Here is a 12,423-nt window from a genome sequence, read left to right on the forward strand (position 1 = left end):
GTGAGAGGATGCTACGGAATCAACATACCAATATCGTCCTCATTAAATGCTGAAAGGGCACAGTCGACTGTGAACAGTCGAAATTCATGACTGAAGTCTTAATCTTCTTCTTCAACAAAGTATCCTCTGTGCTTTGCATTTGCCTGCTTCCTCTTTGCATCATCAGTCTGCTTCTTATAACATTCACTCTGTATATGACCCTTCTTTCCACAAAATAACATTTCTTGTTAGAATGATTTGCAAGCATACCTTTATGTGAATGTGAATTCTTATGTGATGTTCCTCCTTTTTGCTTTGATTGCTGTTGTGACTGCTTTCCTCTGAATGATTGTCGTTTCGCCATCAGTGCAAGATCATCATTCTAGGGGTTCAGGTTCTGCCGCCGCTCCTCCTCTTGCAGCAATATCCCTGTCAGATCTTCAAATGTGGGCGCTTTCTCCCTTGCCGCCAATCCAGTAACAAACATTTGAAATTCATCACGCATCCCACTCAGTGTGATTGAGACAAGATCAGAGTCAGACACTGTCTCTCCGATGGCCCCCAATCCATCTTTCACATCTTTAATTCACGCAACAAATGCAGTAGCAGTCTCCCTTTCGTCCATCCTCATTGAAAATAGCTTGCTTTTAAGCACCATAATTCGACTGGTGTTCTGGGTCTGATACAGGCTTTTGATGGTCGTCCAGATCTCCGCGGACGTTTTACAGTCTCTGATGTGGGGGATAACACTGTCCTTCACGGACATCTTCAACAAGACTTTGGCCTTGTTCTCTCGTTTTTCCCAATCTTGCTCCTGTGGCCCTGCGTTCGGCTTCTGCTCATCGCCTGTAACTATGGACCAAGCATTCGCACCCTCAAGCAAGGTCTGGATCTTAAACTTCCAATTCGTGAAGTTAGATCCATCAAGTTTACCAGACTCGTGAAGGTAAGATTCCATCGTATTACTCATTCTGATCAGATCTACAAAATGAATCTACCCAACAACAAAAAAACGATACCTGTCAGATCGATCTGTCACCTCTGCCACCGATCTACAGTGTCTGGCAATCCCGCTCCGATGAGCAAATTCGGCGTTTTCAATACAGCCGAAGAATTGATCTGATCAAAATTGATCCGATCTGCCTCTCCCGGATAGATCTGCAACTTCGCCGATCTGCACCCCTCGCAAATCGCCAAATGAAGATGAGGCTTCCCGCAGATCCCCTTGAAGGTGAGTTGGCGCTCTCCCGAGCGAAAATCCCGCGCCAAGATAAAATCGGTGCGAGTCAAAATGTCTGGCGCGATTTCCCCCTTAAATTCCACGCCAATCCAGTATTCTGGCGCGGTGGCGCGCTTAATAACCGAACAGACGCGCCAATCTAGAATTCTGGCGCGCTCCCGAGCCAGAAACCCGCGCCAACCCCCTTCTACTCAGGAAAAAAAAAATTCCGAGTCCGAGCCAGGTGTTCTGCAGTCCACCTGCTCAATTGAGCACAGAGCTCTTGTGTACACGCGGCCATAGAGGCACTTCAAGCCACACAGGCAAGCTAGTTACAAAGGCACTTCAGCCACACAGGTGATAAAAGATCAGACTCACCCAATCTGAGCTCTGATACCAAGATAAAATGTGAACATAATTGAAAAGAAGGAGATGTAGCTCACAGGTGTGGCCTGCACTTGGAGACTACACTCACAAAACAAAGAGATCACTCTCGTACACTCTATTACCATCAATGAAAAGATTACATCATTAAATACAACTCTGGAAATCAGGAAGTTGCAACCACACTCCTAAACTCTAGGAAAAAATCCTAAACTAAGGAGATACGTTACAACTATGTAACCATTTCTCCATTAATACAAAATAATATTAATTATTTTCAACTGACACCCCTCTTTCCAATTCAGGGAAGGGATGTACCTCTGGTCTCGGATGTCGCTGTCTACAAATTTGGTGTGATTCTGTCCTGGAAACTTTTCCATCACAGGGAACAAAAGCCTGCAATATTTTTTTGGCAACGAGGGCGCAGAGTCCACCAAGTGTCAGAGGCTATTCGCAGTGGCTCCTGGCTGAGCATTGGGAATTAGGGACCGCAGACCATTGTTCATGATAATGAAGTGTTCGAGGGCCAATGATTGATTTGGAATGCAAAATTGAGGCGATAAGCCTTAAATTTTAGACCTCGACAGCCATTTGGATTCCTTTAAGTTTTGTCGTAAGGGTTTTTTAACTTGTATTAAGGAAGTGGAAAATGTCGTATTTTTTTATAAGTTTGGAATTTTAACAAAAAGCAAAGAAAAAATTATTTAAATAAATAAATAAATGAAGGAAAAAAGTCATAGCTTAAATCTATTTTACTCCTGGATCTATCAAGCTTTGAGAGGAATCAAATTTTTGAGGTGCAAATCTCTTTTTTGAGTTAAAAATTGACGAAAGGTTTGCACCTCGAGAGATTTGATCCCTCTCGACGCTTATAGATTCGGGGTTAAGATGGATATAGGCAGGTTTCAGTAGTGTGGGCATACAAAATTTGTTGAACATATAATCATTTTGATCATTTTGAGTATGTTAAATATGTCTAATAATAATTTGGTCAACTTAACTTTAACTTTGCTTAGTTACCTAAGTTTGTTGAGATGAGAGAGACTTTTAGTAACTTGAATGATGAAATAAAAATTTAAAGTGCAAAGTGACAATGTAACAATGTTGAATGATAGAAAATGTGAATAATAAGAATATAGTGAATTACAAACAATCTTCATTTTTTGATCAATCTGAAACTATTTTCTTTTACTATTCTTATTGTCACACCTATTAGTTATTCTCTATTACTGCAATTGAATGCAAAGTGATTAACAATGTTGAATGATGGAAAATGAAAATAATAAGAAAGTAGCCAATTACAAATAGTTTACAGTTTTAAGAAGAAGACATTTCAGGTAAGTGAACATTTTATGTAGGATGAAAAATCAAGTATTGTGTTTATCGTTGAATTGTTGTAACAAAGAAGTCAATTCACGCCATGAATAATGTTTATGTGCACACACACTGAGAGAGAGTTTGTATGTTTTGGGGGTGAGATAGAGATATAGATGGAGGGGGGAGAGAAGGAAGAAGAGAGAGGCAAATACAGGGACGGAGGAAGAGATATAGATATGGAGAGAGTGTGTGTATGTTTGGGGGGTGAGATAAAGAGATAAAGGAGAGGCAATGGGAGATATAGATATAGATGGAGGGGGAAGAGACATGCTTACACTGAAATCAATGCACACTATTAATCTAATTACTTTGAAATTAATGTACATCATACATCTAGTTGCATCAAATCATATATAAACATCTAAACTGAAATCAATGCATCTAGTGTAAACAATCAAATAGGATTAGAAATCAACATCTACACTAAAATCAATGCATCTAGTGCAAGCAATCAAAGAGGATTATGAAATCAATACCTACATTGAAACTAGTGCATCCAGTGCAATGAATCAAATAGGAGTAGAAATCAACATCTACACTGAAATTAATGCATCTAGTGTAAGGTATTAAATAGGATTAGAAATCGACATCTACATTGAAATCAATGCATCTAGTGCAAGCGATCATATAGGATTATAAATCAATATCTACACTAAAACCAATGCATCCAGTGCAAGTAATCGAATAGGAGTAGAAATCAACATCTACATTAAAATCAATGCATCCAGTATAAGGTATTAAATAGGATTAGAAATCGACATCTACACTAAAATCAATGCATATATTGCAAACGATCAAATACAATTAGAAATCAATATCTACATCGAAACCAATGCATCTAGTGCAAACAATCAAATAGGAGTATAAATCAACATCTACACTGAAATCAATGCAAATTCTATGTCTATCTTCCTCCCTCTCTCTTTCTCTCTCTCCCCCTCCCTCTCTACCCCATCTCTCTCTCCCCACCTCTCCTTCCCTTTCTTTATCTTTCTCTTCTTCCCTCTCCCCTGCTCCATCTATATCTATATCTCCCTCCATCTCTCTATATTTCTCTCTATCTCAACCCCCTAAACACATGTCACTCTCTCTCTCTCTCTCTCTTTGTCTCTCTCTTCTTCCCTCTTGACCCCTCCATCTATATCTCTATCTCCCTTTGTCTCTCCTTCTTTATCTCTCTATATTATCCCGCATACACTCTTTCTCTATCCATATCTATCTATCTATGTATCTCTCCCTCTCTATCTCTTCCCCTTCTCTCTCAACCCCCAAATATACACACTCTCTCTCCATATCTATCTATCTCTATCTCTCTCCCTCCCTCTTCCTCTCTCTCTCTCTCTCTCTCTCTTTCTCTTTCTCCCCATTTAGTTTGTACTATTGTCTCCTTGATATCTTTTGGTTGTTACCCTTGGATCTTAGTCTCGTGGGATCTCCTTTATTGACCATTTGGTTCTAGGGTGGTACTACTTGGGAAACCCTAACTTTGGGTGCGTGTTTCCGCTCCTTTGCCTGCACATACTACTCCCTTTCCATTCACTATACCCCCATTCATCATTTCTCCAACCTTGGTCCACATTCCCATTTTGGGTCCACATAGGGTTAGCCTCCCTCTCCCCTTGCCCCCACCTTAATTCAGGCCTAGAATGATGCCACAGAGGTTGAAGCAACTAAAAAACAAGAAAAAGCATAATTGGCCACATTTAATAGGAAATTGTACCACAAAATGCAAAAGATGGCCAACACAAAAATAGTTAGCACGTCGGAAAAAAACAACACATGAGCCCTACCCCATCCATGGCCATCACCTTGGTTCCATAGGCCCTAGATGAGCCTCCTCTATCATTTAGGAACCCATGATTGTCCCAACCCCTAGAGGGCAATGAACCGCCTTGCCTCAAAGGGGGTAATCATTGCTATATTATACACATCATGCTCTTGTCCTTTGAGTCTCAGGTAGTTAATTAAAGAAAATTCATAAAAGGTAAAAGGGATATAAAGAAGGGTGCAAAAATCAAGGTCGGGGCACCTCATATACCATGACTACTCCTTCATATACATTATATACCAGGTATGGGCTTCCCCTTATCTAGCTACCCCTATGCCCCATTATGTGGCCCAGGGCTGCCCCTCTCATTCCCTATTCCATATCACCTATTTGTCACTTGCCACCCCCATTAGAAGGATGTACCTTGGACATACTATTCCCTCTAAGGGCTGAAACCATGTGATAAGGTACTTGGCTAACCCCCTTTGGAGCTTGGAGACACTAGCACATGCCAAAGGCCACTATAGAAGGGCATGCCATTATGAAGTGCCCATTTTTCTATTCATGATTTGTAAGCTCTTTTACCTGATTATTCTAATGAATGATTGTATTGGAAGCCTAGGGGATACATCATATCTTCTACAGGATTGCTGGTGGTTGACGTTTGGGTTTGGCTTCCCTATATGGGATCCTGACCCCAAAAGGTCCACATTGGCACATGTAGGGTGTGCTAGAGATCCATGGGCCTCCATAGCAACAAACAACACTCCACAAATCTTCATGGGTGTTCACAGACTACTAAATGATGGTGACATGATTGGTACACTATGCCCAACAGGCCCCCACAGGAGCCCCACACTCTTGGCAGGTGTCCCAACACTTGTACGATGTTATGGCAGCATTCATTCCACCACTTGGACCATTGCGGAGGATCTACATGCATCTCCGTTTCATATGGAGACCCATGGAGTCATTGATGTGTCTTTAGACCCACTGAGAGCACGAAATGTCTTCTACTTGGAAAACAAGGGGCCACCCCCTTGTCCATCATATTATGATGAATTTATTCCTCAATATGGCACTTCAGGATGTTATTGAGCCTTTGAAGGGCCGTACGACATGCACATATCATTATTTGGCCCCTTGTGTTGGGCATGGAATCCCCCCACAACATGTTCTGGGGCTCAAAGCCCAAGTTTTGAGGAATATTATTGTAAAGCTCCGCGAATTGCGAGTGCGGAGCGCAAATTGTATGTTAGAGTCATAGTGTTGTCCACCCTAAGTTTTGAATGTAGTGTCGGCCTACCCATGGTCTACGGACCATGGAATTGTATAAATAGAGCGAGGCTCTAAGTTGTAAAGTAGAGAAGAAAAGAAGAATTGAATGAATTGATGGAATCTGATGGTTAGCGAAGTGTAGAGGAAAAGTCTAAGTGTCTTGGGTCATAGTAGTAGGAAGAGGCTCTGCATCTGAGTGCGCAGAGGCCTAGTAGAGTCTACAGTTAAGTGTGCAGAGGCCTAGTAGAGTCTGCATCTGAGTGCGTAGTCCCCTGCAGCTGAGTGCGCAAGGTAGAGTCAAGTCTGTAACCGAAGGAAGAGAATAATAAAGAGAAGTTTTGTTACCAAATCTGTGTATCTGTTCTAAGTTATTACATGTTTGATGTTACTTTCACTTATACTATTTAGTTATTACACACACTTGTATTGTGAATATTGTTAAGTATAACTAAAAGCGTACAAATAAGTTAAGTAAATCAACGAATATTGGACTGCGAGTAGGGACTTGGGTAATAACACTGTTCGGCCCCTGAATAGGGCTGCGCGAAGGCAACATCTCAGGCTGCGAGGTACGGTTAACTGTGCTTAGCGACGTGCACGCTGGATCGAACCGTGGACCACTTGAAATCATCAGACATCCCCAGGGTGCGGAAACCTGGTTCTAGCACCCTCCCATACTACTTCAGGTGAGACCTTAGTCCGCGCTCCATGGACTATTGTCGAAAGGGCCAGTAGTACTAGGATTTGTTTGGCTAAATCACTTCTGAACCTGGGTCAGGCCCCACCAAGCCAACAAATGGTTCCGTTGCCAGGACCAGGATCTGCATAAGAGATGTCTGATGTTGTGTCACTAGAATCCGACCAAGAAAGAAATTGAAAAATCGCTGGATAGAAAAATTCATGAGTTTGCAGCGCAGGAAAACAAGAATCCACAATTATCAAAGGAACAGTGGTTAGAGCACTATGTGTATACGGAAATCCACGAGATTTTCTTTGCATCCTTCCCTTTTGAGTTGTATGAGTGGATCGCGAATCTAGTAGACAGTCAAGGGAGGTGTAGGCTCGACAAACCAATCGTGTGGACTCTAGAATTGGTGCGTAGACTAGAAGCATTGGAAGATAAGATCGTGCGTGCTATGGACCATTGGATCGATCAGATTATAGGAGGGTTCATCACCGAGTTCACGATAGACACATCAATGAGCTACAGCGAGGCAGAACGACGTTTCCTGAAAGGACCGCGAGGTAAGTACATTAAATATTTGAATACTTGGATTAAAATTCTACTGTGCGAAAAGCGGGTTATGCGAATAAATTAATGTTTGGGACTACGCGAAGTGGGAAGATCTACAGAAACGGAAGTAGCGAAGAATTAGAGACTAGTCCCTTGATTTCACCCTCACGAGAGAGCGAGGAGGAGCTCGCGAAAGTTTCTTCGAGAAGCGCGATCAGTCTGATAAGGCAGTGAATTCCGCGCATACCACCCCCACCTACACCACCACCGGTTTCACCATCATCACCTCCATCTCCGCCCACACCACCTTTGCCACCCACCCAGTTCAATGTGGCGAGCGCAATAAAATTACCGGTATTCAAAGGAGTAGGAAACGAAGATCCAGACCAATTTTGGTTCGTAGTAAAGGCAGTATGGGAAGCGCACGGAGTCGCAGATGACAACATAAAGAAGGCAAAACTGGTGATCACGTTACAGGACCGTGCACTGACGTGGTACATTAAACACTCTAATGACAATCCAAACGTAGGGATCACAGAAATTCAAGCCGCGCTGAACAGGGAGTTTAGTAGGCGAAAAATGAAGATGCAGTCGATTATTGGGTTTAAGGAGATTGCAATGCTTCCAGGTGAGACTCCCTGGGAACTGGATCAGAGGTTGAAGGGAATGATTCGTGAAGCCAACATGACCTTGACAGATGCACAACACCACACATGGTTTGTAGCATCCCTAACATTGCATCTGAGGACGACGCTGTCGCAGCAGAAGTTATCCACCTAGGCCGAAGCATTGGAGATTGCAATGAGACTGCACGAAACCCCTATACAAGATCTTGGCCTGGGAGTTCAAAAAATCCACGCGCAACTGAAAAATTTATGTCTAGAAATGCAGAGTCTAAAACAGGACAGGACAACTCGCCTTGAGGTGCGCAAGGAGGTATGGTGCATCAAATGCAAGGGACAAGACATGACAAAGATCACTGTCCAATCTGCGTGACCTATTTGGCGGCAGGAGGGCCGATGCCATTAAGAATGGAGGCACAAGCAGGGTCAAGCGTGGCGCCTGCATTATGGTGTGCGATCTGTCAAATAAGAGGAAAACATGCTACGGACAATTGTCATCTCTTACAGAAGTATACACAGACGTCCCAACAATTGTTTTGTAATTTCTGCAGGTCGATAGGCCATGATGAGCACACCTACAGAAGTTATGAGCTAATGATGGATCGAACCCCTACCTACAGGGTGCAGACTGAAACACAAGCCCTTGATCAAAATGCAGGAATGGCGCGCGCTGGATTTCAGGGGCGCGACTGAGGTCGAGGTGGAATGGGCCCAGGAAGAGGTCACGAACAGCTGATTTGTTACAATTGCGGAGGGCCGGGACACTATGCCCGCGATTGTACAAATTCGACAAGAGCATCATGTTTATATTGTACTCAGTTCGACCATGAGACAGAGGATTTCCCTACCCTGATAGTGAGGCTGCGTGATAAGGGAATAATCCAGCCTCCCCCAACTCAGAATCTACAAATGATGAGGGCTGAGCCACGTGAAGAGGATCCAAATGTGAACATTGTGCTTCGGAGCAGTATCACAACAGGAGATGACAAAGGTAAGCAGCCTGAAGAAAGTGCGTGGGTTCGCAAGGCTCCTACAAAGGAACCTAAATTTGATTTGGAGCGTGCGAAGGAGACATTCATGGAAGCTAAGAAGAGCTTCATGGAGGCCTCCACTTCAGGTAGTAAGGATCAACTAGAACTGGAGATGGATCCTTCAATGCTCACTACCTTTCTAGAGACATGATGAAGCTACTACGCGACAATAGGGCTGTGAAGAGACTGCAGGAACTTATCACTAGGTGCGCTGGGTCAGGAGAGCCACACGTAGTATGAAAGCTCGGAAAACATACATTGCGAACAAGAAGGGGAATGAAGTTGACTGCGTAAATCAGAGAGTATGAAATGGATCAAGTAATTTTGGATCTAGGATCGGCCGCGAATGTACTGCCAAAGCAGACATGGGAACGCATGGGTAGGCTCGCGTTGTAGTGGTCTCCTATTCAATTGTGAATGGCGAACCAACAGAAGATCTTACCCATGGGAAGATTACAAGGAGTAATGGTCGATATTGAAGGCGTGAGTGCGCTGGCGGATTTCAGAGTGATAGAGACTATCCCGCGCTACTGGGCATAGACTGGGCCACTGATATGAACAGGGTCATAAACCTGAAGAAGCGCAAAATGATTTTTGAAAAAAAGTCACTATGCGTAGTAGTACCACTAGATCCTGCCAAAGGAGCGCGATATACAGAACCGGTGCGCGATGATGATAGTGATGACGATCTCAATTTTATCTACAAGATAACTGCGCGAGAGCAGGATTGGGTGAATCCAACAGCAGATGGTAGGATTTCGTGGGAGCGCGACAGCTCCTGCACTTCGGATTCAGATGAGGAAGTAGAACGATGACAGAACCAGTTACACGAGGTAACCATGCTAAATTGCAATATGATGATAAGGTCATTACGCTGTGTAGCAACAGAGGCAAAGGATTTTCCCATGTATGACAGATTGACATCAGTGGAGGAATTCCTGAACAAATTTGAAAGCGAAGTACCAAAACAACAATGGTTTGATGCTTTGAAATAGGCACTGCGCGCTATGCCCGCAAGGTAGTGGGGTATGCACCAGCAGAGTTTCAGGGATTGGCGCGACTGTAGAAAGGTGATGCTTACATGATTTGGAAAACCTCAGCTACGGACGAGAGCCAGTTTTTAGGGGGGAAACAACTTTCGCGCCAACCTTTCTAGATGGATACAATGGTATGGTACGTAGCCCGCACCAATGCACACCGCTCTCCTAATAGAAAACAAGAACAAAATGCAGAAGTAGCAAAGACGAAGTGCACCAAGGATTATTAGCGGGGAAGCCTTTGACAAGGTGTGTGAAGTGCTGAACAGGGTCCACCATGTCAAACGCACTAACTGGGACCTGCATGTACCAGTGGTTCGATGGCCCTATAGGACCATGTGCAAAACCCTGACCACGAGAGAAATTCCAAAGCCGCGGTATGAAGTAGGGTGTTGGGTGTAGGAATTACACTTAAGCAAACTCCTCAACACTTAAATTGTCAACCCAGGGGATTCCTAAACTTAGAGATGAAGAATAGGCAATGCCATAGATGGTATGAATATTTCTAATGTCAATCCCTACTTTCTTTAAAGGAAAGATTGCAGAATCAAACTAAAGAGAGAAAAAGGCAACTCGAACCATCAAAATAATCTAAGACTGGAACAAGGAAGAATGCATTTGCAAAAGAGATTTAGAAAGAAAGGGGAAATCACTCTAGCTAACTATTGATCAACTACTGAGTGTGTGTTTTTCTTTAGCAGAGACTTTAGCAGTCTCATCAGATGGGCCCTTCAAACCTGCTTATGTAGAGATTTCCTTCTTGCACTAATCTATCATGCACTATCGCAGTCGGCTTGCACTAGTGCAGGAACATAGATTTTATGCAGAGGGTATACATGGTGTCTGTACTAAAAGCATTTTTCTTCTTGCAAGAGCTTGAACTTTTTCAGGTTCAGAGCACTCAGATCCCGTGGCAAGAAACTAGTTCTTGCACCAGATCAGAACTTCTTGCACTTGGCGTTTAATTCTTGAAATAAGTGCTTAGTTACTGTAAGTGTTATTATACTGTGAAATCAAATTGCACACATACAAATGAATGTTTATGATTTTAACAGAATGCATAAGTAAAGAACCAATCCATATAATTTATCGTGTCATACAATATTGAATAAAAGCATGAAAGCTGCTGGAAGTAAACTAAAAAGGCTTACTGCATCACACCAACGTGCACTGGGGAAGGTTCATTTCTACCGCTTGGACCAGGCGGGGAAAGCCAAATCAAACAGAATTGCAGAAAATGAATAGCACACCAACGTGCACAGGTGCAGGTTTATTTCTCTTGCTTGGACCAGGCGGGGAAAACCAATCCAAAATCAAGTGCAGGAAAATGAATAGCACACCAACGTGCACTGGTGCAGGTGTATTTCTCCTCCTTGGACCAGGCGGGGAAACCAATCCGAAATCAGGTGCAGAAAAATGAATTTTAACTACTTCACGCTGTGGATCCTCTTTCACTCAAACAGGAATACATGTGCCGTAAATTAAATCACACTTGGCAATATAAACATAAATTACAAGAACAGAAAATAGGGTAAACGTGTTGGGTTGGCTGGGCCCTAGCCAACCAGCGCGTTTCCCTTTCAAATAGAAATGCTGCTCAACACTTTATCTATTCACCAGCTTTTAAACACAGAAATACGATTTATGCAACATAAGGTGAAGCTCCCTTCTTATTAATTCATAGAGGCAAATACATGCGTGAATACATAGTCCAGCCCAGATTTGGGTGATAACAAAATACAAGCTTGTTACCGCCTCCCTGGTTATATCTATGTTCTATACAAACTTCTATCAAAAAAATATCTCGTGCTATTTACATTCCTCGTTATATAGATCCTTGGCCGAAGGCCAAAATGATCGTTTAACCAATTACATAACCGATATGTAAAATTTAGCTTTCGGCCTTCAAAATTAGGCAGTTTAACAAAACTGGCCGTAGCCAATCTCGAGCTGTTCGTTCTTCATAAGTTCGATCTTGACTGCCTTTGGATTGCCTTGCTGCCGTGGTTGGAGCTTGGCTACCTTCAGATCTATCCTGCTGTCATGGCTGAAGCTCGGCTGCCTTCAGATCTATCCTGTTGTTGTGGCTGAAGCTGCGCAAAATGAGGCGATGATCAAGGAGGTCTGGATCTGCTGCAAGGATTCATTGTGCTGGCACCGGTGCAAGAGACGATCCTGCACTAGGATCAGCGGTCACGGTAAGCACTTGAATACCAAATAAACATTGGAGATATCAATAAGTTACAAGAGTTATTATAAGCAAGAAATCATGTAATAAATAATTAATTAATGCTAAGTTAAGTTAAAAATATGAAATATAAAGTTCATGCGAAATATGTCATCGTTCTTGGACTAGTGCAAGATGAGGGTGTATAAGAGAGGTAAAACAACGGTAAATGGTTATAATTTAGGAAGGGAAAAATGGTCAAAAGAGAGCAAATTAGGGGGCTAACATCCTCCCATCCCTAAACTGTTGTGTGTCCTCACACAACT

Source organism: Pinus tabuliformis, chromosome 4_2, assembly GCF_031772625.1.
Source record: "Pinus tabuliformis cultivar Carrire ecotype Pingquan chromosome 4_2, CPIR1, whole genome shotgun sequence".
Lineage (NCBI taxonomy): Eukaryota > Viridiplantae > Streptophyta > Pinopsida > Pinales > Pinaceae > Pinus > Pinus tabuliformis.